Here is a 23,491-nt window from a genome sequence, read left to right as displayed (position 1 = left end):
CTTCCTTCCTTTTTTTTCTTTCCTTCCTTCCTTCCTTCCTCCCTCCCTTCTTCTTTGGTACTAGCACTGATGATGTTACCTAGTTTGGGTAGTGAACATCTGCAAGCTCAGAGAGCACCAAGGACTCCTGGTGTCAACCCCGAGCTACAAATATTCTCCTTTATTAGACTATTACAAAAACATCATCCTGAAAACCTCTGTGTAATTAGCAAAGAAACCAGCCCCTTTGTTGGTTCACAACAAGGCGAAAGGAAAAGTCGTTGAACTCCTATCACTTTGGGATATATTGATTTTCTGATAGCAAGTAGCTTTGTTCTTGAATTCCTGAAACCCCCATCTCTTTTTCTTCTCAATAAATCATGTTAAAAAGAATCCGTGGGAAACTCGCTTGGAAGAAGAAGAGTTATTATTTTCAGTTTCAATAGTAGACTAACCACAGCTCACTTCGGCAGTAGATGGGCAATGCTAGCTTTTAGCCCTAAAACGTAAGACTGACATTTTCAGGTGCAACAGAAGATATGGCTCTGTTATGGGACTCAACTCCTGTTGTGGATGAACATAGTAGGAAGGAAGTCCCTTATTCTCGTATGCCTTAGGCAGCCGAAGACCTAAGTTGGCCCTGTCACACAAAAATTACAGGGTAAAGGAGTATAATCAAATCCTTGCTCCTTTGCTTCCCCTTTAATGCATGCCGAAATCTCCACTGACCACATAGTAAAACATGTTACGATGCTGCTTTTCTTTTCCTTTTTTTTCCCGTGGCACTGGAAAAAAAAAACCCTCCAAAAAAGGCCACTGGGTTATTTGCACAAACATTGGAATTAGATGCAGCTGATGGAGTCAATAAATATTGTGCCTTGAACTTGCATCTGTGCAGTCCTGAGGATACCGCTGTTTGTAGGCAGGCATGATGGATTTCCCTAAGGAAGTGTCCAGTTCTCTGGTGAGATGGCGTTATTACCTTGTCGTGTTTACAAATGTTCCCTGACGCCGCGCAAAAGTTACTAGCGATAGAATAATGCGGCCCATTTTTTTTTCTTGCAAAAAATAAATAAATAAAACTGTAGGTTCCATACGGTGGTTCACCTTCAAATAAACATATTTAAGTTGGTGTCCTTGTGGTATAATGTCTCATAGTGCAGCTGTAAATCAGGACTGATCGGGTCTGGCTTGGTGTGCTTAAATAAAAAAAAAAAAAACCAAGCTTTAATCATGTAATGGAAACAGAAAAACGAGAAAAAGAGAATGGGAATCAAGACTTTATTTCCAAATATTCAAAAGGGACAGAGAGGCCGTTGAATATGTAAACCATTTAAACTTCTATAAAGGTGCATTTCGATGTCCACAGATTCCCTATTTCAATCATTCTCCCTCCATCCCCTGATTTTTTTTTTAAAAAAAACAGAACCACCCAGGCAGCTTGGAAAGGTTTTCAGGAGTTGCAGTGTAAACTAAGGAATGGGGAGATATTTCAAGATAAAAGCACAAAGGCAGAAAAAGGGATAGAAAGCATGGGAAAGACTGTTTAAAGGGAAGACAAGAGGTAAAATTGTTCTTGCGTTAGGAATGCCTGAGCTTGTAAGGGAAAAAAATTAAGGACCTTCCTTAAATCCCTTGAAGGAGAAGACGTCTCCCGCTTCTTGGTGAGAAGGCTCACTCAGGCTGCAATTCGTCTACCGGAGAAGCAACACAATGAACAGAATAGCAGAGTTGGAAGGGACCTTGGAGGTCTTCTAGTACAACCCCCTGCTCAAGGAGACACTATACCATTTCAGACAAAGGGTTGTCCAATCTCTTAAAAAGACCCTCCAATATTGGTGGGTTGCTGCGGGTACCGCCCGGTACGGCTGTATCGGTAGCGGCCGGGAGCATCTAAGAGTGTACTGGTATGGTAGCTCGTTCGGCCCACCTGCCCACCCATGCTCTATAGGCTGTTTTTATGCCAAAAGGCTCACTGCCAACATGCGCACAGTATGTGGTGCCTGAGCAAGCCCCAACAAGCAGCTGGATGTTGCAGGAGCAGTGGATTGCGCATGCATGTGCAGCGCACATCATGTCCATGCACAGCGCACGTCGGGTTCGGGCACGGACAGACCCCGATCAGCGTACCGGAAGCGACGGTTAGAGCAACCCACCACTGTGGAGCCCCCACAAGGGCCAGCCATTCCACTGGTTGATTATTCCCACTGTCAGGAAATGTCTCCTTCGTTCTAGGCTGCTTCCAGGGGTGGGATCCTGCCAGTTTAACAACTGGTTTGCTGAGCGTGTTGCTTCGTACATGCACTCTTGCTTCACTCGCTCACTTGCAGGCACGGTTTAGAGAAGACTTACCTGGGAAGGAAAACAGCTGAGGCATGGCAATCCACTCTGCCACGCGATTCAGCTGAGAAAATGAAGGTAGGTTAAGCACAGGGGGTGGGGAGGCCCATTTGCTAGTGGGAGCGAACTGGTACACTGATCAGCTCGCCTGGATAACTTGGAGGGATGAAAGCAAACGTGGTGACAAAAGCAGTTGGGCAATCGAAAGATAGAGACTCCATCGCTTCCTCTTGATTCGCTCAGAAGTAGCCAAACGTTGTTGTGAACTCCCTTTTAATTTGCATTGTTCATGATGATTGGCTGCAGTCAGCCAGATGTTTAGATTGGATTTGGCATTTTTAAAATCCACCTACCGAGTCCTTCCCAAGAACTTGGAATAGGGAGATGTTGTTTGATGGTGTTAAAGGTATAGTTGCAGGATGTAAGCTGTTCTGAATAGAGCTGCCTTTTGCAATTGACCGGTAGCGATGTTGTCAATGCCAACAATGTTCAGGTTGGTCACAAAGCTTATGTTTTACAACCCCTTAACTTTGAATAGTCACTAAATGAGGCATTTGGTAAGCGAGGACTACCTGTCCCATTTATTGATTCTCATCATTTCCTGAGCCTGATGCATCACCTCCCAAGGATTATGGTTAGGTACAAAGCAAAGCAAAGAGATGGACAAAGATACATATCTGCTCTGAGATTTTATTTCTCTGTTACCTGGATACCACAATTCAGTAGGGGAGATCAATATAGCTCAAATTATGCCAGGTATATTTGGAAATCAAACCCAACTAGTCTTCCTCTGACATAATAATTATCTCTTTAATCCAGATAAGTATATTTTGTGATCAGGAACTAATCGTCTATTTTTTCAAGACTGAGCCCTGCTATCATGTTACTCAACGGTCATCTACTCTATTGCTCTCTTAAACATGGCATGTTCACTGACATCTGGGCATCTAAACATCTTCAACAACAACAAAACAGCTGCCTACGATGTGTGCCACTGTTTTATGCGTCCTCCCACTTGTCTTCGCACTGCCCACTGGCCTCCTCCACATTCATGCCTGATTAACAGCTCAGTCCAAACCTGCCCTGATCCAGCTGTTTCCTGCAGATGTTCAGAAACATGGCAAGAAAGGGGGGGCATGTGTATGTTTTCCCCCTTTAAATACCCATAGAGTAAAATCAACGTTACAGCATCACAGTCCAAAGTCTCCCAGAATGTTTGAACAATATTCTATGAATGCAACAACATGTACTTGACTTCCCAGTATGTTAATTGTATTCCCTACCCCCAATTCTGTCCAAACAACCAAACAAAACCACCTACCGGAACCCGTCTAAGACATTGATGGCAAACCTTTTCGACACCGAGGGCTGAAAAGGGCATGTGTGCTCGCCCGTCTTGGACACAACCCGGAAGAGGAGCTGCTCAGAGGGCATGCACGCACTGGAAAATGAACTTCTGGTGCCCTGGGTGTGCATGCACAGTGGTCAACTAGTCTTCCAGTTACTGGCGCACATACGCGTGCAACGATCAGCTGGCTGGTTTGCATGCTCACGCCAGAAAATGGAAGATCAGCTCTTCCAGTTTCTGGCACTGCCGCATGCACGAAGACCAGCTGATCATCGTGCGGGCATCCATGCCAGAAATCTGGAAGAAGAACGGCCGCCGCCACGCAGGCCAGGCGATATGGCTCTGCATGCCACTTCAGGCATGAATGCTTGCCATAGGTTCGCCATCACGGCTCTACGATGCCTTTACATGTCCCAAAGGCCCAAATCACCCAAGACCAGGCTTCCCAGCACCTGGTTTTGCGTCAACCTTTCACCTCGGAAGGCAGATCTTGTCTTTTGTCTTCTGCCCATGCCCATCTATGCTTGCCAGCCAAGGCATCTTCCTGACCTTCCACTTTATCTTAGTTTATTTTATTTTGTATCCATGACGACATGAGAGAACACATGTAATTAGCTCAATGATGTCGCAGGGCTGGTTTTCTTTTATTTCTAAGGCCGTGTGTGATTTGATATCTGCAAGCATGTTTATGATGCGCGCGAGGTTTTGCCGAAGTCTGCCAAGAGTTGTAGTGAAACAGATGGTGACCCCTGTTTGAACTTGCCCTCTCGTTCAATTATTCAGCTGTATTTAATTTTCCGCCATGTGGCAACAGTTGCCATGTGGCTGCGAATCCTCTAGGTGGCGCCGAAGACCACTTTTACAATCCTGGGTTGTAACAATCTCTGACACAACAAACTCAGAGAGACACAAGGCAACAAACAGGCCTTTCCTTTCTTATATTAATGGTCAAACTTATTTGCGGAAGCGGATTACTGAGTCTCAGTTTAAGATGAGTGAAGAAAAGGGGACTTTATTTTTAAGTCAGAAGGTAGAGGAATAAGGAAGGAAGCTCAAAGATATCTGCATTTTAATGAGATGCTTGATAGATGTTGTTTGTTTGTTTGGTTTTATATTTGCCCAAAGAATTTTTTTTTTTGAATTCTTCCCTGATTGTGCACTTTGGAGCTTCGTCTGCAATAGTGCGTTTCTTAAGGTTTTGAGCCTCATTCCTAAATAATTTGTATTAACACTTTTAGGGGTGTCTTTGCTAAGTTTAAGTAAAATATTTTTTTAATCAAAAAAGGTATTGCTTTTAGCTATGAATAGTTATTGAAAATTGCCATGCAAAAACGGTCCATGCGTCGTTAGAAGAGGGAGTACGGATAATCAAAAAGGAAAAAGTTCATATGAAAACAAGGGTCACCTTGATGATTTTATGGCATAATATAGTAATTGGTAAGTTATAATAAGTGCAGCCTAAAAGGCAGTTAAAAAAAAATAGCAGATGTCCGGTAATATTCAGCTTTTGAATTGTTTCAATTGCTGAAACTGAATATTCAGTATTTGGAGATAATATGGGTTACATTTCATAAAAGTTTTACCAAATCAGACTTTATTTTCCCCATTGTTATCTGCTTTCTATGATGTCAAAATCACTGGTTCTCTTTTAAAAAAAAGCCGAATTGTTTCAACTGGTGTTATGCATCCGTGTTTTCCAAAGCAACATTTTACCTTCCTCAAATGCCTATTTTTTTAAACAGGCCGTAGAAATGTTTATTTTGAAAACAGAACAGAGGAGAAAAATATTGATTATTACCGAGTACTTTCACCTGCATATTCTAACCGCTCACCTTAAATAAGACAGGCAAAACAGGAACTTATTCCAGCCTTGTATGAAATTTTCTTAAATCCAAAGGCTCCGTTCTCTTTAAATGTAAAAAGAAATTATTTGGGGTCACCTGTATCGAATGAAAGTTTTAACATTGCACGAGATAAATTCTCTTCCAGCATTATTGTTCTGTTAAAGATTTAACAGACGCATTTGGCTGGCTTTGGAAGCTTCGCTTTCTGAACATTTCAGTGTTATTTCTCTATTTAAAAGAAAAACCAAGGAAGATCAGCGGTATAAACCATACCAAATGGATCCAGAACGGAGTAAAGAAGACGATAAAAACACACCAGATCTTTGGAAATCTAAAGCACGCAGATCTGTGCAGAATGTAGAAAGAGCCATATTTACAAGCGATAATGTCTTATGCTAATAATGCCTCATTATCATTTCGGATAAAATTATTTATCCCAAGATTTTGCATAAATACACATTAGGTTTGCTGGATTTGATTTTTTTTAAAAAAAAATTGGGTTCGTTCCATTTCTCCCCCAATAATGGAAGAAGGAATATTTATATGCACGGGAATGTTTAAGCCAATTGTTTTTGGTTTTTTTTAAGATCCCAAAAGTTAAACTGACTTGGAGAATTATTGAGAATGCTGAATTTGGAAAAGGTGTGTCGGAGCTGCGTTATGCGTTTTGAATGGCTATAGATGAACGTATCCCTCCCCCCGCACACACAAACACACATTTATGTCAGATGTCCTGCTTAGATTTCATGTCTCATGATATGTGAAGTGGCATATAAGTCTCAGTGCTATTGCTATTGATGTGGATAGAATCCTAGAAATAGATTCGAATGCTACCCTCTTTCCTCCCCAGATAATAAGCCCAATCATGTTTTGAGCGCATGTGCTAAAATAAGCCCTCCCCCGAAAATAAGCCCTCCCTGAAAATATTGCAACACGGCAGTTGCCACGAAGTGACCACTCCCACCGTCTCCTGCACCTCAAAAATAATAAGACCTCCCCGAAAATAAGGCCTTATTTCAGGGAGTCAAAAGAAAATAAGACCCTATCTTATTTTGGGGGGAACATGGTACATAATGTAACCCAACCACAGTAATATTCATTTAAAGTTAATATACTTCAAGTGTAACAGCCACCTGAATATTCTCTGCCCTTCAAAGTTCTCCCATAAACTTTCTTAGACACAGGTTACAATCATTCTTCACGTTTCATTTGGATCAGTATTGCAATTAGCAGCAGCTTATTTCCTCCTTGCCTATTAAATGTGTGGCACTGCTCAAAAGGTTTAAGGTAGCCTATCATTTACTAATGCCAGCCGTCACAAATATATTTAGCTTAATACTACGTATTGATTTCTTTCCCTGTTTTTGAGCCACGGAGGCGTTTAAGGGTGTTATTTGTAATCAGAAAAGTTCCTTAGCTCTTAACGTCCACTTATAGAAGTGGTGTTGTCAAACTTCCATGTAGGTTTTGTGAAAATCTGTGGCATCTTTGTGTTTTTAAATTTTCATCCAAAACAACTGCATACACACAGCAAGTCACACTAACAGTCCAGGAATATGTATGAGACATACACATAGTCCCATACATATTCCTGGACTGTTAGTATGACTTGCATTTTATTTTATTTTTTAAATGATTTATTTGTAGCCCTTCTTATTTTTACAAATAACTCAAAATGGCTAGCATAGAATTCACCATCTCCTGGTTTCTATACTAGCATCTTAACCACCACACTAAGCTGGCATTATATGGCTTACATTAAATTAAATTACTTGCACCATACATACATACATATAGGTTACATTCTGTACATATAGTCTGTAAGTGGGAATAAGAGGCAGCACAATGCATTCAATCCATTTCATTGGTTTACCCATTTAAAATATTTTAGCATTTAAATATTTTTATTTTAAATATGAATAAATATTTTAATGTTTAATATTTTGGATTAGATGACCTACAAGGTCTCTTCCAACTCTGTTAAATATATGTTAATTTTCTCTCTATCATAACCATCCATCTATCCTTTCTCTTTCTCTCTCTCTCTCTCTCTCTTTCTCTCTCATCTATATCTGTCTGTCTGTCTGTCTATCATCTATCATATCTATCTATCTATCTATCTATCTATCATCTATCATCTGTTTTCTATCTATCTATCTATCTATCTATCTATCTATCTATCTATCTATCTATCTATCTATTTTCTATCTATCTATCTATTTACTATCTATCTATCTATCTATCTATCTATCTATCTATTTTCTATCTATCTATCTATCTATCTATCTATCTATCTATTTACTATCTATCTATCTATCTATCTATCTATCTATCTATCTATCTATTTACTATCTATCTATCTATCTATCTATCTATCTATCTATCTATCTATTTTCTATCTATCTATCTATCTATCATCTATTTACTATCTATCTATCTATCTATCTATCTATCTATCTATCTATCTATCTATTTTCTATCTATCTATCTATCTATCTATCTATTTACTATCTATATCTATCTATCTATTTTCTATATCTATCTATCTATCTATCTATCTATCTATCTATCTATCTATCTATCTATTGTCTATCTATCTATCTATCTATCTATCTATCTATCTATCTATCTATCTATCTATCATCTATCTATCATCTATCTATCTATCTATCTATCTATCTATCTATCTATCTATCTATCTATCTATCTATCTATCTATCTATCTATCTATCTATCATCTATCTATCTATCATCAGAGCCATACTTAAAGCCCACATATATGAATCATGGTTGCTGGTCTTTATGTTATCATTCAATATGATAGATTTGGTCAACTGTTTGGAGTGAGATTTTATTAGTATTAGTCCTTAAAACTAGTATTAAACCAATTTGCTTGTAGAGCCTTAACATCCATGATATTATCACATTTCTGTCTCTTTCAACATTCCAGTTTCTGGTGACGCCATCAGAAATTGGTGCTGTTTTTCTTTCTTACAGTCCACTGAATTAGCCACTGACTAGTTTACCTGCACCGAAGATGTCAACTCCTGGTTATTCAACATCATTCTGCCTTTTGACTTGTTCTCATCTGCTCCAACTCATAGCCATTCCCCCAAGTTCCCCTTTGTCTGCAGCTGACACAGGCAACCTTTCAAATTGGGGTTTTTCCTTTTTGGTTAAATGCCTGCAAAACTAATGCTTTTTTCTTCTTCTATTGATCGATCTATCTCAGAGTAAACCGATAGAGTGCCCAGTGAACAAATATCCAGAGGGATTTTAATACTGAGGAATTGTTATTCCCCCAGATGTTGGAACTGTTTAACAAAGGTAGAGAAATAAATATGTAGCTGTTTTCTAAGCTGTTCACAGCATTGGCCATAGAAAGAAGAATGAAGATAGAGACTTCTTCCCTATTTCTATTTAATTTCAATGTAACTTCTGAAATTCGAGGTATTGGAAAAATTAAGATTGTAGCACCACATTAAGATTTTTAAAACTCTGGTGTTTTCCCGTGGCACTGAGTACATGTTGTTTCATCGCAGCTTTTCCCCTTCCTTTGTTATTAAAGCTAATTTAATAATAATAATAATAATAAATTTGGATTTATTAGCCGCTCCCTTTCCAAGTAGGACTCGGGGCGGCGTACAATGGAGCATATAACATGAAACATATATAACAACACCAAACGTACATACATACACAACACACATACATACACGGAGGAGGAAGCAAATTACATCAATAGACAGTTAAAAATCTGCTTTAAAATACCCCAATTGTAAAAACCCAATAAAATTAATATTTAAGAACAATTTAAAAAACAGTTTGGAGGAATGGGAAAATTACGATTGCGATTGAGCCAGGCCGGATAATTGAAAGAGGTGGGTCTTCAGCTGTACACGGAAGGAGCGGAGATCGGAAATCATCCTGATGTCACGGGGGAGGTCATTCCATAGGGCTGGGCCCATCACAGAGAAGGCTCTGCTCCTGGGTGTCGCCCCCCGGCACTGTTTGGCGGACGGCACCCGGAGAAGTCCCTCTCTGTGTGAGCGAATTGGTCGTAGGGATGTGTGGGGCAGGATGCGATCCTGCATATAACTAGGCCCTGTGCCATGGAGCGCTTTAAAGATCATAATCAAAACCTTGAAACGCACTCGGTAGACCACAGGCAGCCAGTGCAGCTCGCGCAGGAGAGGTGTTACAGGGGAGTATCTAGTCCTCCCCATAATCACCCGCGCGGCCGCGTTCTGGACCAATTGTAGTCTCCGAGTGCATCTCAAGGGAAGCCCCATGTAGAGAGCATTGCAGTAATCCAGGCGAGACGTCACTAGCGCATGGGTGACTGTGCGTAGGGCATCCCGGTCCAATAAGGGGCGCAATTGGCGCATCAGGCGAACCTGATGGAACGCCCCCCTTGCCACGGCTGTTACATGGTTATCCATGGACAGCCGGGTATCCAGGAGGACGCCCAAATTGCGCACCTGTTCCATGGGGGCTAGTTGGACGCCCCCGATGGCCAGAGATGGAAGCACCTGGTTGAACCGGGAGGCCGGAAGCCACAGCCACTCCGTCTTGGAAGGGTTGAGTTTTAGTCGGTTGCCATCCATCCAGACCCGTACGGCCTCCAGACACCGGGACATCATTTCGACGGCCTCATTGGGGTGGTTCGGAGTGGAAATGTATAGCTGAGTATCATCAGCATACAGATGATATCCCACTCCAAAACCACGGATGATCTCGCCCAGCGGTTTCATATATGTGTTGAACAGGAGAGGCGAGAGCACCGATCCCTGTGGCACTCCACATGTGAGTGGCCTCCGGGTCGAACTCTGCTCCCCTGTCAACACACGTTGCGTCCGACCAGAGAGGTAGGAGCCAAACCACCGTAAAACGGTGCCTCTGACTCCCAGCCCCTCTAGCCGGTGCAACAGGATACCATGGTCGATGGTATCGAACGCCGCCGAGAGATCTAATAGGACCAGGATAGAGGAACAACCCCTATCTCTGGCCCTCCAGAGATCATCAACCAATGCGACCAAGGCCGTCTCCGTGCTGTGCCCGGGTCGGAAGCCGGACTGGCGCGGGTCTAGATAATCATTTTCCTCCAGGTGACGTGGGAACTGCTGTGCTACCACACTCTCTACAACCTTCGCTAAAAAAGGAAGGTTGGAGACTGGACGATAATTGACTAGGTCCGTTGGGTCCAGGGAAGGCTTCTTGAGCAGGGGCCTCACCACCGCCTCTTTCAAGGTGGCCGGTAGAGACCCCTCACCCAACGAGGCGTTCACCAGGCCCAGGAGCCAGTCACGCGTGACCTCCCAGGATGCCAGTACAAGCCAGGAGGGACACGGGTCCAATAAACATGTGGTGGGTCGCAGACGTCCACGCAACCTGTCCAAATCCTCGATGGCAACCGAGTCAAACTCCTCCCAAAGCGGTCCCTCAAGACTCGCAACGGGCGTCTCTACTGAACCACTGAAAGGGGTCCATCCCATCCGGATTTGAGCGACTTTGTCCTGTAGATAATTCCCAAACTCCTCTGCTCTGCCCTGTAAAGGGGCTTCCCGTGGTCTCTCAAACAAGAGGGAACGGGTCACCCGAAACAGGGCGGCAGGGCGGTTATCTGCAGACGCAATAAGAGCAGCGCAATGTTGACGTTTGGCCGCTCTTAGTGCCACAAGGTACGTCTTCAAATAGGCTCGTGCCTGTGCTCGGTCAAATTCGGAACGGGAGGATCTCCAACGACTCTCTAGGCGTCTCTTGTGGCGTTTCATCACCCTTAGCTCCTCGGTAAACCAAGGTGCCAGGGTGGTTCTTCGCCGCAGGAGAGGCCGCAAAGGCGCCACCCGGTCTAGGGCCCCGGTAGCCGCACTATTCCATGCGACTACCAGGTCCTCTACTCGGGGGCGGGTCAGGTCCACAGGAGGTGGCCCAAGTTCCGTCTGGAACCTATCCGGTTCCATCAGGCGCTTGGGGCGGAACCATCTAATACCTTCCAGTTCCGCCTCCTCGCGGCGGGGGGTAGCACCAGGGAAGTCCAGCCGGAGAAGTGAGTGATCCGACCATGACAGGGGAATAGTGTCTAGATCCCCTATTCCCAGATCACTCGTCCACTGGCCAGAGACAAAAACAAGGTCTAGGGTGTGGCCTCCCTCGTGAGTAGGGCCCTGAATTAACTGGGTCAGGTCCATGGCTGTCATGGAAGCCATGAACTCCCGAACCCCCTCAGACGCTTCTCCCATCGACGGCAGATTAAAATCCCCCATCACTAAAAGTTTGGGGGTCTCAACCGCCACCGATGAGATCAGCTCAAGGAGTTCGGGCAGGGCCGCTGAAGTATAGCGAGGAGCCAGGTATACTATCAGCAGGCCCAACTGCCTCCCTGGGCCCCATCTCACGACGAGGGACTCACACCCGGATGTCTGCGGCACAGTGAACTCTCTCGGCTCTAAGTCTTCCCGGATAATCACTGCTACCCCACCGCCCCTTCCCTGGGCCCGAGGCTGGTGAAATGCTCGATAACCTGGAGGGCACATTTCCACAAGGGGTAGACCTCCCTCGTGGCCCAACCAGGTCTCGGTTATTCCGGCGAGGTCCGGGTCCCCCTCCAAAATTAGATCGTGGATGAGGGGGGCCTTATTAACAACGGACCTCGCATTGCATAACAGCAGTCTCAGGCCTTGGGTCTGTAGATCCTGACCACCTAGTATGCAGGGATTGGTACAAACGACCGGGAATGACCAAAAACCCCGGTCTCCCAACCGACTACGTGCTCTTAAACTGTCCTCGCACCTGCCCCTCCCTACGACCGTTGGTATTAAGGTGCCCTGCATAGGAATGCTATCTTCCCTCTCCTCCCCCACTCCGCCCCCTCCTCTTTCGACCACACCTGAGTGCCTGGCTCTTCCATCCCTCCTAACCAGTTCCCCCCCCCCATCCCTACAACCCCCCCCCCCCATCCTTATAACCCCTTACAACTTTTAAAAAACATTTAATTAAAAAACCCCTTAACGTGCGCTTCCTCCACCTCTCTGGGTTAATGAACCCGTCCTCAAGGTGGGCCCTCGAGAGGGCTGGAGGCCAGACCTGCGAGAGAGGGGACTCCCGCAGCTGCAGTAAATCCGACTTCGTGTACATAAAGATCATATAGAAAAAATCATAGGGGCAAAGTTAGTTAGTTACAGATGCTGAAGATGTATCCTGGTTTGTCGTAGATATTGTCCTAACCCTAGGTGGAAAGGGTAAGTTAGTGGGCTAGTCAATGGTAAAATAGATTAATGAGGTTTGAAGCTGTGGCAAGAGAATCAGTACTCGATAAAGGCAGGAAGGAAAAAGTCACACCTTCAGCAACTGTCCACCTATCCCCCTGGTGTCTCTCCTCCATGACCAGGCCCAGGAAAGGATGGACACTTGCCTTCTTGGGACCCCTGCTGCTCATCTTCACAGGGGCTATTGTTAGATGTTAGACATGTTAGATGTTAGACATGTTAAATTCCACAACCTTAGATTTCAAGCTTTCCATTCCAGTTGTCCTTGCTCTGATGTGGTTCACTCAGCTCCCCCTCCACCAGCCGCTTCGTTTAGCTCTCCTCTCTTCTCCTCTCCTCAACTCCATCCACACAACGAAGCGGTCTTCCGGCTTTCCGACCAGCGCCCCGGCCAGCACGCCAACACACCAACACTCATTTACATTAATGAGTAACTCTTTTCAATGACATCCCTCATCTTCCTCTCTCCCTTCCCATGTCTAATGCTTCCTATTTTGTTTGCCATCATGTATTTCTCAATGGAAGATCTGTGAATATTATTTCTCAGATGTTAATCAATTCATGCAAAGAAATATATGTGTTTCTTCTTCATGCTCAAAATGTTTTTCTCTCCCTCCCTGTTCTCCTCCTTCCTACCCTCCTTCCTTCTTCCCTCACTCTCTCCCTCTTCCTTTCTCCCTCCCTCCTTTTCCCCCTTCCCCCTTTCCCCCCTTCCTCCCTCCCTCCCTCTCCTCATTCCTTCTTTCTGTCCTCCCTCTCTCCCTCTTTCACTCTGTTCCCCTTCCTCCCTCCCTCGCTCCTTCTCTCCCTCCATTCCTCCCTCTCCCTTCCTCCTTTTCCCCCTCCCTCCCTCCCTCTCCCCATTCCTTCTTTCTATCCTCCCTCCTTCCTTCACTCTCCCCCTTCCTTCCTCCCTCCCTCCCTCTTCTCCCTCCCCCCTTTCCCCTTTCCTTCCTTCCTCCTTTTCCCCCTCCTCCCTCCCTCTCTCCTTTCCTCTCCCCATTCCTTCTTTCTGTTCTTCCTTCCTTCCCCCTACCTCTCCCCTTCCTTCCTCTTTTCCTCCCTCCCTCTTCCCCTCCCTCCCTCCCTCCCTCCCTCCCTCCCTCCCTTCCTTCTCTTCCTCTCCCTCCCTGCCTTCTTCTCCCCATTCTCTTTCTCCTGAAGGTGGCAGTGAAAGAAAATGCATCCCATTCCTTCTTCAAGGTTGACCAAACCAAACGGGCCAGCCCCTTCTTTTACCCCCCCATCTCCTTGTACCCTGGATCATCCCCAAGGAAAAAACAGATGCCACAAAACCCAAGTGTAAGAGGGCGGAAAACGTGGCCTTCCTTTTCCCAGCCTCCTGTTTCCCACCAGCAGATCCCCCCTACCCCAGCTGAGAGCTTCCAAAATAAACGACTGGGCTGAACCACTTTGGGTCCCCCCCCCGCCCCTCCCAAGCCTTTTTTCCCAAGATAATTGAGTATCATAATGGTGGGAAGGAATCACGGCCGTCATTTGCTGCCTGTCAGATCTCAGAACTCATCTTCATGTCATCAGTCACCATTGAATTGGCGTGTCATTTTTTTCCCAGCCTTCAGCACCGCTCGTTCACATTCCGTTCATTATCTCTAGCCCCGACCGAGCCTCCCCCCTTTTCTCCTCTTTCTCCCTTTTCTCCCCCCCTCCACAACCCCTTAAATGCATCTTTGTGCGACTCTGAGTCGTCTGATTATGAATCGATGATCATGTGGTGTAAGAGAGATAGATGGCTTTTAGTTCCATCTTGTCTTCTCTAATTGTAAAATATTAGTTACATTAGACTGTGTCTTTTGATTAATGGAACTTATTTGGAGTGGCCTGTCCCAGCCCTCCCCCTTCCAAAGTCCTCCACTGACTTTTGAGAATTGAGTGATTTCACTTAAAGCAGACAAATAGGTTCTTCAGCGAGACGATAGCTGCGCTCTAATATCAGGAGCAAAAAAGAGGGAGAGAGGGGAGAGAGAGTTTCTCCGTGTGCGAATTTGGAAGAGGGGAAGGGGAAAAAAAATAAGATTCTTCTCTGATTAAACATATGGGCCGTTTATGAATACATATGCATCCTTGCTCATTTGCAAATCCAGCAATCCTCTTCCCTGGCTAGGATAACCAGGGACCAAATGGCCGCGAGGATTTCAAAAATGGAATTAATCTGAGAGAAGTTGAATTAAAAAGTATCTTAGGGTGGAGATAGCCGGTGTCTTGACGCTTTGATATACTGTCCATCAAAGTATGGAGATACACACACACACACACACACACACACACACACACACACACACACACACACCCTTACTGATTTACACAAACACGCAGTGTTATCTCAAGCTCCCTCTTATTATACTTTACAGGATACGCCATCCACAAAATGTCTCTTCTCTCCTGTATCTCTGGCACTGTGTAAACATGCGCCTAGGCTGGTCCTGTAAGACGGGATTTATCTTATTTGGCACTATTTACTTAAACATGACTCTTATGATAAAGTCCTTGCTGTACAATTGGAATGGTGTTGGGTAACATCCTTTATTATAAGTAATCACTGCTCTATCTTTCAGTGCAAATTCAAGGACATGTTCACTTTCAGGCTATCAGTTCAATTAGGAAAAGTCTATTTGCTGTCAATGTCTATATCTCATACCAAAAGAACGCACCAGTTCATAAACAAATCAAGGCTCTTTCTCCCCCCCCCCCCTCCAGCTTTCAAGAGAACACATTCGAACGTCTTTGAAGTATACACAAAGAATTCAAAACAACAACAGCGAAGCAAATCTCAAATATTTTTTGTTTTTGTTTCCAATTTCCAGACTGAATTTTGGACTGTTATTCTTTCATAGCAGTCATAATATTACGACTTTTTGTCTTTTACTCTTATCATTTGTAATATATATGCATTTAGATATTATCTTTATTGGGGGTTTAAACTTGCATTTGATTCTATCGGTAGGGCTCCCAATAGAGTTGATGGTATTTCCCTTTGATGTTGGCAGAAATACTAAAACTTTTATCCTTTTTTTAAAAAAAAATAGGGTCACTTAGAATATACTGATATTCTGAATTAATTAGCCACAGTATCCAAATACTACCATCTTCATATCCTGCCTGTGACTTATGAAAGAGATTTGACTGGGTGAATGAGATGGGCTTTTTAAAAATATGACAAATGAAATAAGGAAGGAAGGAAGGAAGGAAGATAGAAAGATAGAAAGAAAAGAAGGAAGGAAGGGAGAGAGAGAGAGAAAGAAAGAAAGAAAAAGAAAGAAAGAGAAAGAGAGAGACAACTTCTCAGCTTGTTACAGGACATTCTAGAAGCAGAGATGTCCAATCTTGGCAACTTTAAGACCTGTGGACTTCCAATTCCCAGAATTCCCCAGACAGCTGGGAATTCTGGGAGTTGAAATCCAGAAGTTGCTAAAATTGGACACCCCTTCTCTATAGTGATAATTTTAATCTTCCAAAAGAGCTGTCTCTATTATTTATTTATTTGTCCAAGTGTGGCTATTAAGCACACAAGTCTTCCTCGTTATTCAGTGTACTCAGAAAACAACAGCACCAAAATAATAATAATAATAATAATAATAATAATAATAATAATAATAATAATAATAATAATAATAATAATACCACAAGCAGAGCTGCAAAAAACTGCGCTACTAGGAAAATCTTATATTTTAAGAAGGTACTTGGTTGATACCTAAGACGCTGGCAGCAAAACGTATCAACCGTTAGCACCCGTCACTGGTATTTGTAATGCATTTTTGAATGTTCAGTTGGCTGAGTTTCATGTTTAATGAATAAAGTATACAAAATAATAATAATAATAATAATAATAATAATAATAATAATAACAACAACAACAACAACAACAACAACAACTTCTTCAGAATTTAGACTGACAGGCACTTGGCCTACAACACACCTGACATAACAATAGTTGAAAAGAAAAAGTATGGTTAATTGACATTGCAATATCTGGTGATGCACAAATTGAAGATAAAAAATCACAAAGTACCAGGACTTGCAAATTGAAGTTGAGTGACTGTGGAAAAAGAAATCATGTGTTGTTCCAATTGTAATTGGAGCCATTGGAGCAATACCCAAAGGGCTACCTCGCTATTTGGAAATTCTAAATTTACCTTATCTGAACATTCTGATTCTACAAAAAAACACCCTACTTGGAACAACTTATATCCTCCGACGTTACCTTAACAGTTCCTAGATCCTTGGTTAGGACTCGAGCTGTTGAGCTACCAACCAGCCCCAAGGGCTGTGAATCTCACCAAAGATGATTATCATCATCATCATCATCATCATCATCATCATCATCATCATCATCATCAACAACAACAACAAAAACAACAACAAATTGCAGCTTCCTGCAATGAGACCAGCGGAGGTGCAAAAAACTGCGCTGCTCGGAACATCATGTATTTTAAGAAGGTACCTGGTTGATACCTAGGACACTGGCAGCAAACCGTATCAACCATTAGCACCAGTCAATGGTATTTGTAATGCATTTTTAAATGTTCAGTTGGCTGAGTTTCATGTTTATTGAATAAAGTATATAATAATAATAATAACAATAACAATAACAACAATAATAATACCGAAACAATACTAACTATTAAATATTGCTGATAATTACCAAATAAAGGAAAATTCAAGGGATATAATAAAAGACAATTTCTGGCAATTATTACTTTTTGTTTTTAACCATGTTCTGTGTTCACAACCTTTCCACCCAGGCCTTCCCTTCAACATATTCAGGATCCCCCCCCCCCGCCCGACTGTAATGTATTTCAAATAGAGGGATTGTACTTTTTTTTAAGGCAGCAAAATTCTTCTTTGTTATGCAAGAACCTCAATAAATGAAACTTTAATATAATTCTGTGTACAAAGCTATGCAGACGTAAAAACCAACCATGCATAGAAACCACTGCTGTCTGGGAAGTTTTTTTTTAAAAAACTAAAAAAAAAAAAAACTTAGTGTTTTATTTTAAAAGAAACTCAAAGTCTATCATCTTTTTAAAAGGAGAAACATAACTAACACTGTAAAATGGCAATTACTACACCCACCGTTCTCCAAAGTTATTTTAAAGACTGCTTCATCTTCTTTATCTGGGATAAATCAACCCAATTCACCCCATTTTGGTGGTATCAGCCTTGCCTTGTGCTTTTCAACACAGACAATCCTTAGCAAAATCAAAGCTCTCATTTCTCACCAAAACCTGGTGAGGGTGGGTGGGTAGTTGGATAGATAGATAGATAGATAGATAGATAGATAGATAGATGGATGGATGGATGGATGGATGGATGGATGGATGGATGGATGGATGGATGGATGGATGGATGGATGGATGATAGGTAGGTAGGTAGGTAAATAGGTAGTTGGATAAATAGATAGATAGATAGATAGATAGATAGATGATAGATGATAGATAGATAGATAGATAGATAGATAGATAGATAGATGATAGATAGATAGATAGATGGATGGATGGATGATAGGAGGGTAGGTAAGTAGGTAGGTAGGTAAATAGGTAGTTGGATAAATAGATAGATAGATAGGTAGGTAGGTAAGTAGGTAGGTAGGTAAGTTGGTAGGTAAGTAGGTAGGTAAGTAGATGGGATAGCTAGATGATAGGCAGGTAGGCAGGCAGGCAGGCAGGCAGGCAGGCAGGCAGGCAGAGCAAACTTTATCTAAAATAGTCTAAGTTACTATGTTGTGTGAATGTTAGCCTTAGGTCTTTCTTCTTTCTGATTTAAGCATTCATGGCCATTCATGGATTCATTGGGTGTACAGGACTGCACCCTTTTCCCTAAAAAAAGAGGATGAAAATCTGGCTGTGTCTTATACACTGAATACAACATTTTTGGCCACCTGAAACCCCACCCATGTGCACTCATTTTGCAAAAATGAACGTGCAGAGAGTTTAGGAGGCCTGCGAAGTCCTCCTGGGGGCCGAAAATGGGCTCTTTTGCTCATTTTGTCCCCAAAGCCCCCAGGAGCACTCTACAAGCGTCCCAAAGCCTATGCATGCCGTTTTTTTTTTTTTTTTTTTTGCCAAAAATGGTGCATGCAGAGGGTTTGGTAAGCCTGCAGAGTGCAAAAACTTTTTTTTTTAATTACCTCTTCAAAATCTTGGTGCATCTTATACTCCGGTGCATCTTATAGTCTGAAAAATATGGTATATCCTGCTGTTCAAAACCCATGCCATGGAATCCTATCGAGGAACAGTTAATATGTCCTCCAACTATTAATGGCCCACTGTTGATGAAGAATTGAAGAGTTGCTCGGTGGAAGGGGAGGATGCAACTGAAAGGAAGTGAAACCCATGGCTTGGGAAAACCAACAAAGACGATCCCCGTTCACTAGTGTCTATTGCTCTACTTAAAGATCCCATAATTTGGGGGAGGTTGCACACTCAATCACATGTAAGGCTTCAGAATATGCAGGCTTTTTTTTTTTTTTTTTTTTTTTTTGAGGCCAGATGGTGCCGTGCGCTTTACTGCTTATTCCTTCTGCGGCTTCTCATATGTACGGCTGATGTGCATCCTGGATTCTTTGTGTCTTGCTAAAATCTCTAATCTAAAACAGGCAATCAAGCACAGAGAGAGCGATTCAGAAAGCACAGCTTTTAAAGGAAGAGGTGGGGGTGAAGAAATCAGCAGTTAAGGAGCAGATGTGTTTGCTGGAGGAAAAAAACCAAAACAAAACACAGAGGTTAATAGAAATAGCAAAATGGGGACAAATATGGGGACAATTCAGGCAACCTCACATATTTCTTTTCCTGGACAAGGTGGACTATGGATTGGAGATTCCTGAGTAGTATTCTGGAACAAGAACGTCCATATGGAATTGCCCAGGGAGAGGCGCAAGTACGCACATAGGCAAACACAGTTTGAAAGAGATTCCTTTTCCATACTTTTTATATTGGGTTTACTCAAGAAGCATATGACACCATCGGCAACTACACCATTTCAGCCTCGGTTCCTTTTTTATTTGTTTGTTTGTTTATTTGGCATTGATATTCATTTGGAAGCAAGGCCACCTTCGGAGCTCAATTGCCTTGACAGAGAGGAAGGAAGGGACCAGGGGTAAAAATAAATAAATGAATGAAAGAGTCATGATAAAAAATTCTCCCACCCTCTCTCCCTCCATCTCTCCCTTCCTCCCTTCATCTCCCACTTCCCCTTCCTTTCTCCCTTCCTCTCCCTCCCTATCCCCTCTCACCCTCCCTATCCCCCTTCCTCCCTCTCCTTCTCTCCCTCTCTCTTTCTATCCTCTCTTTCTTGCTGCTTTCTCTCTATCCTCTCTCTTTCCCTCCTTCTCTCTCTCCTTTCTTTCTCTCCTTCTCTCTCTCTCTCTCTCTGTCTCTCCACTCTCCCCTCTTTCTCATTTTCTTTTTTCCCCTCCCTCCCCATTTTTTAAATGATATTTACTTTTTTTAAAAAAAATTTTATCCCATGGTGGGCATTTCTGCTTCTGAACATCTGAAAGTCATTAGAGACTCTGCAACCTATCAGGTGCTGATATGAAGGAGCTGAGCAGGATTCTAAGCAAGGCATGGGGCATTTTTCTCCTCTGTGTGTGTGTGTGTGTGTGTGTGTGAGAGAGAGAGAGAGAGAGAGAGAGGGAGAGGGAGAGGGAGAGGGAGAGGGAGAGGGAGAGAGAGAGAGAGAGAGAGAGAGAGAGAGAGAGAGAGAGAGCCCGCGTGCATCCGTGCATCATTGAAGAGCAAATCAAAAACATTTGGCAAATGAATAATATTAGCAACCCCGCTATAATAATTTGAAAAGCCTACGTACTGCTCTTGCTTTTTTTTTTTTTCTTCCCCTCCTCTCCTGAGCTCTCGCTTCCTCCTTCGTTTCTAAGGGAATGTCTTTGCCGGCGGACGTGGGTGAAACAGTTTTACTCACAGATGGTAGTTCTGGCATCAGATGGAATTTATATAACAGTAATTCTGACACTCTGCCAAAATAGTACTGAAAACACCAGGGAGATAGTACGAGGCAAGTCATGTGCCTTTGCCAGGCTTCTTGTGGGAAGGGGTTTATTTTTTGTTTGTGTTGTTTTTGGAGGGGGGGTTGTAGGGAGGAAGAGGAAGGGGAAATATCCCTTTCACATTCTCCTTTTTTTTTGGTATGTGATGGTTTTAGCCTAAAGGGCCAGAAATGGCACTCAACTCTGCCACACACAGAAATTTCATGTTTCTCTCTGTGTCTCTCTTTCTCTCTTTTAAGAGAGCTTCCCAGATGTTGAGACTGCTGGTGGGAGATAGGGAAGGGGCAGAAGTGCCCCACATGGCTTCTGAAGGTATCTCTGGTTTTTCATGGATTAACTATGAGAAAGAGCAAAGATGGTGGTTGTAGCCTTTTCAAGGAGGATGTTTTTCCAGGGTACCAAGCCAAGTTCATTGACCTCTTCTGGCACAAGTCAATAAGGACTGATTTTTTCATCACCACCATAATCATCATTATTTACTTTATTCATTAAACATGAAATTCAGTCAACTGAACATTCAAAAATGCATCACAAATATCATTGACTAGTGCCGATGGTTGATATGGGTTGCTGCCAGCATCCTACTATCCACCGAGTACCTTCTTAAAATATACGATGTTCTGAGTAGCGCAGTTTTTTGCAGTTCCGCTGGCGTTATTGCAGGAAGCTGCAATTGGTGGATGTATCTTATAAAATTCTTGGACATGGTACCAAGTGCCCCGATGACGATGGGTATCCCTGTTACATGCTTCATCCATAATTGCGTAGTTTCGATGGCCGGGTCGATGTGTGGCAGAGACCCAAAAATCAGCTCGCCGGCGGGATGCTTGTGCTCATGCGTGGTGGAGCTGAGCTACGGCAACGGCTCGCATGCTCACAGAGAGGGCTCCATGTGCCAACTATGGCACACGTGCCATGGGCTCACCATCACCTAAAACCTTTTCTGAGAAATGGTTTATGGCATGGGAAAACCTTTCAAAATCATTTGAAGAGAAACACATAGCCATATTATATGCTGTTACAAGAAACTTCTCCGCTTGCCCTTTCTTTGGGTTCTTCCAATGCGCCATAAAATCAGGGTCCAGTCAGGGTTGAACTGAACACAGAATAACAGTGTTGGAAGAGACCTGAGATGTCTTCAAGTTCATTTCCCTGCTCGAATAGGAGACCCTGTACTGTGCCTGACAAATCCTTGTCCAGTGTCTTTTTGAAAACCTCCGTGATAGAAGACCCACAACTTCCAGAAGTAATGCATTCGACTGGTTAATTGTTCTCACTGTCAGGAAATTTCTCTTGAATTCTAGGTTGGATCTTTTCTTGATGAGTTTCCACCTATTACTTCTCGTCCTGCCCTCAGGTGCTTTGGAGAAAGGGTCTATCCCCTCATGGATGTGACAGAACTCAAATATTGGAAGACTGCTCTCTTGTCACCCCTAGTCCTTCCCTTTGTTAAACAAATATAGTTCTGAAATGGATCTTTCTGTTTGCTATGCTATGTCTATAAGAAGGCCTTTCCAGCTATGATTCTGAGATGAAAAGAAGCAGTGAAGCATTATGAAGGTTTTATGTTTTAAAATTGTACAAATGCGGCATTATCTCTCTCTCTCTCTCTCTCTCTCCCTCTCTCTCTCCCTCTCTCTCTGCCTCCCTCTCTATCCCTCTCTCTTTCTCAACATCACAACCACATTTTGTTAAATGTTAAAAACCAAAGTGAAGCCACTTGTTTGATCTTTCTGTCCTTCTACCTCTGTTGCAGTGGCTCAGTGTCTAAAGTGCTGAGCTTGTCAATCAGAAAGATCAGCAGTTCGAATCCTTAGCGCGGCGTAACCGAGTGAGCTCCCATTACTTGTCCCAGCTTGTAAAAATGCAAGTAGAAAAAAATAGGGACCACCTTTGGTGGGAAGGTAACAGCATTACCTTCGGCCTTTAGTCATGCTGGCCACATGACCACGGAGACGTCTTCGGACAGCACTGGCTCTTTGGCTTTGAAACGGAGATGAGCACCGCCCCCTAAAGTCGGGAATGACTAGCACATATGTGCAAGGGGAACCTTTACCTTTACCTTTACCTTACCTCTGTTGTAAGCAGCATTTTCAACCATCTAGGAGACATTTCCAGGCAACCTTTCCTCTCGGGTGCAAAAGTTACTCATTTTGCTTTAATTCGGCCAATGGAACTTTATAGAATGTTGTTATGTAGTGAGCAGGATTTTTTTTTAACACCTCTGCAGTTATCCCTGGGACATGTTCTCATCCTAAAAGCTCCTGAAAACTTTCATTATGGGAACGCAGTCAGTAGCAGCCATTTCAGTGTGTCTACCAATAGGGGAGAGGGCTCTATCCCTCCTCCCCCTTGAAAATGTATATTGTGAGACTCATAAAGCAGAATAGCTTCATCAAAGCCATTATTGTATATTGGACAAATGCATTTATTCAGCATTTTCCGCCATCCATATTATTATGTTCCTGCTTTAGGGCCATTCTGGACTACTGGGTAATATATACAGTATTTGAGAATATTTGCTGCGCAGAATAAAAATATGCCAGAAGTTTATTGAAGAGAGGGGAGGGAAATATAAATGCACAGCAGTAGTCACTAGTCATGTTATCGCTTGTTATAATGCGGTGCCAAATTTGGAAAACGGGAACAGTTCCCAAAGATCTTTTTATTTACCATTATGCTTTTGAACTTC

At 43.1% G+C, this 23,491-nt stretch overlaps 1 long non-coding RNA gene across 1 annotated transcript in view; it reads right to left on the bottom strand.

Moving 5' to 3' along the window:
• Positions 1 to 23,491, bottom strand: part of LOC309397330 — a 318,671-nt gene that overhangs the window by 34,041 nt on the left and 261,139 nt on the right. The gene's annotated exons all lie outside the window — the stretch shown is intronic.

Source organism: Natrix helvetica, assembly GCF_964273705.1.
Source record: "Natrix helvetica genome assembly, chromosome: 10".
Lineage (NCBI taxonomy): Eukaryota > Metazoa > Chordata > Lepidosauria > Squamata > Natricidae > Natrix > Natrix helvetica.
This window is presented reverse-complemented; position numbering and strand designations above follow the sequence as displayed.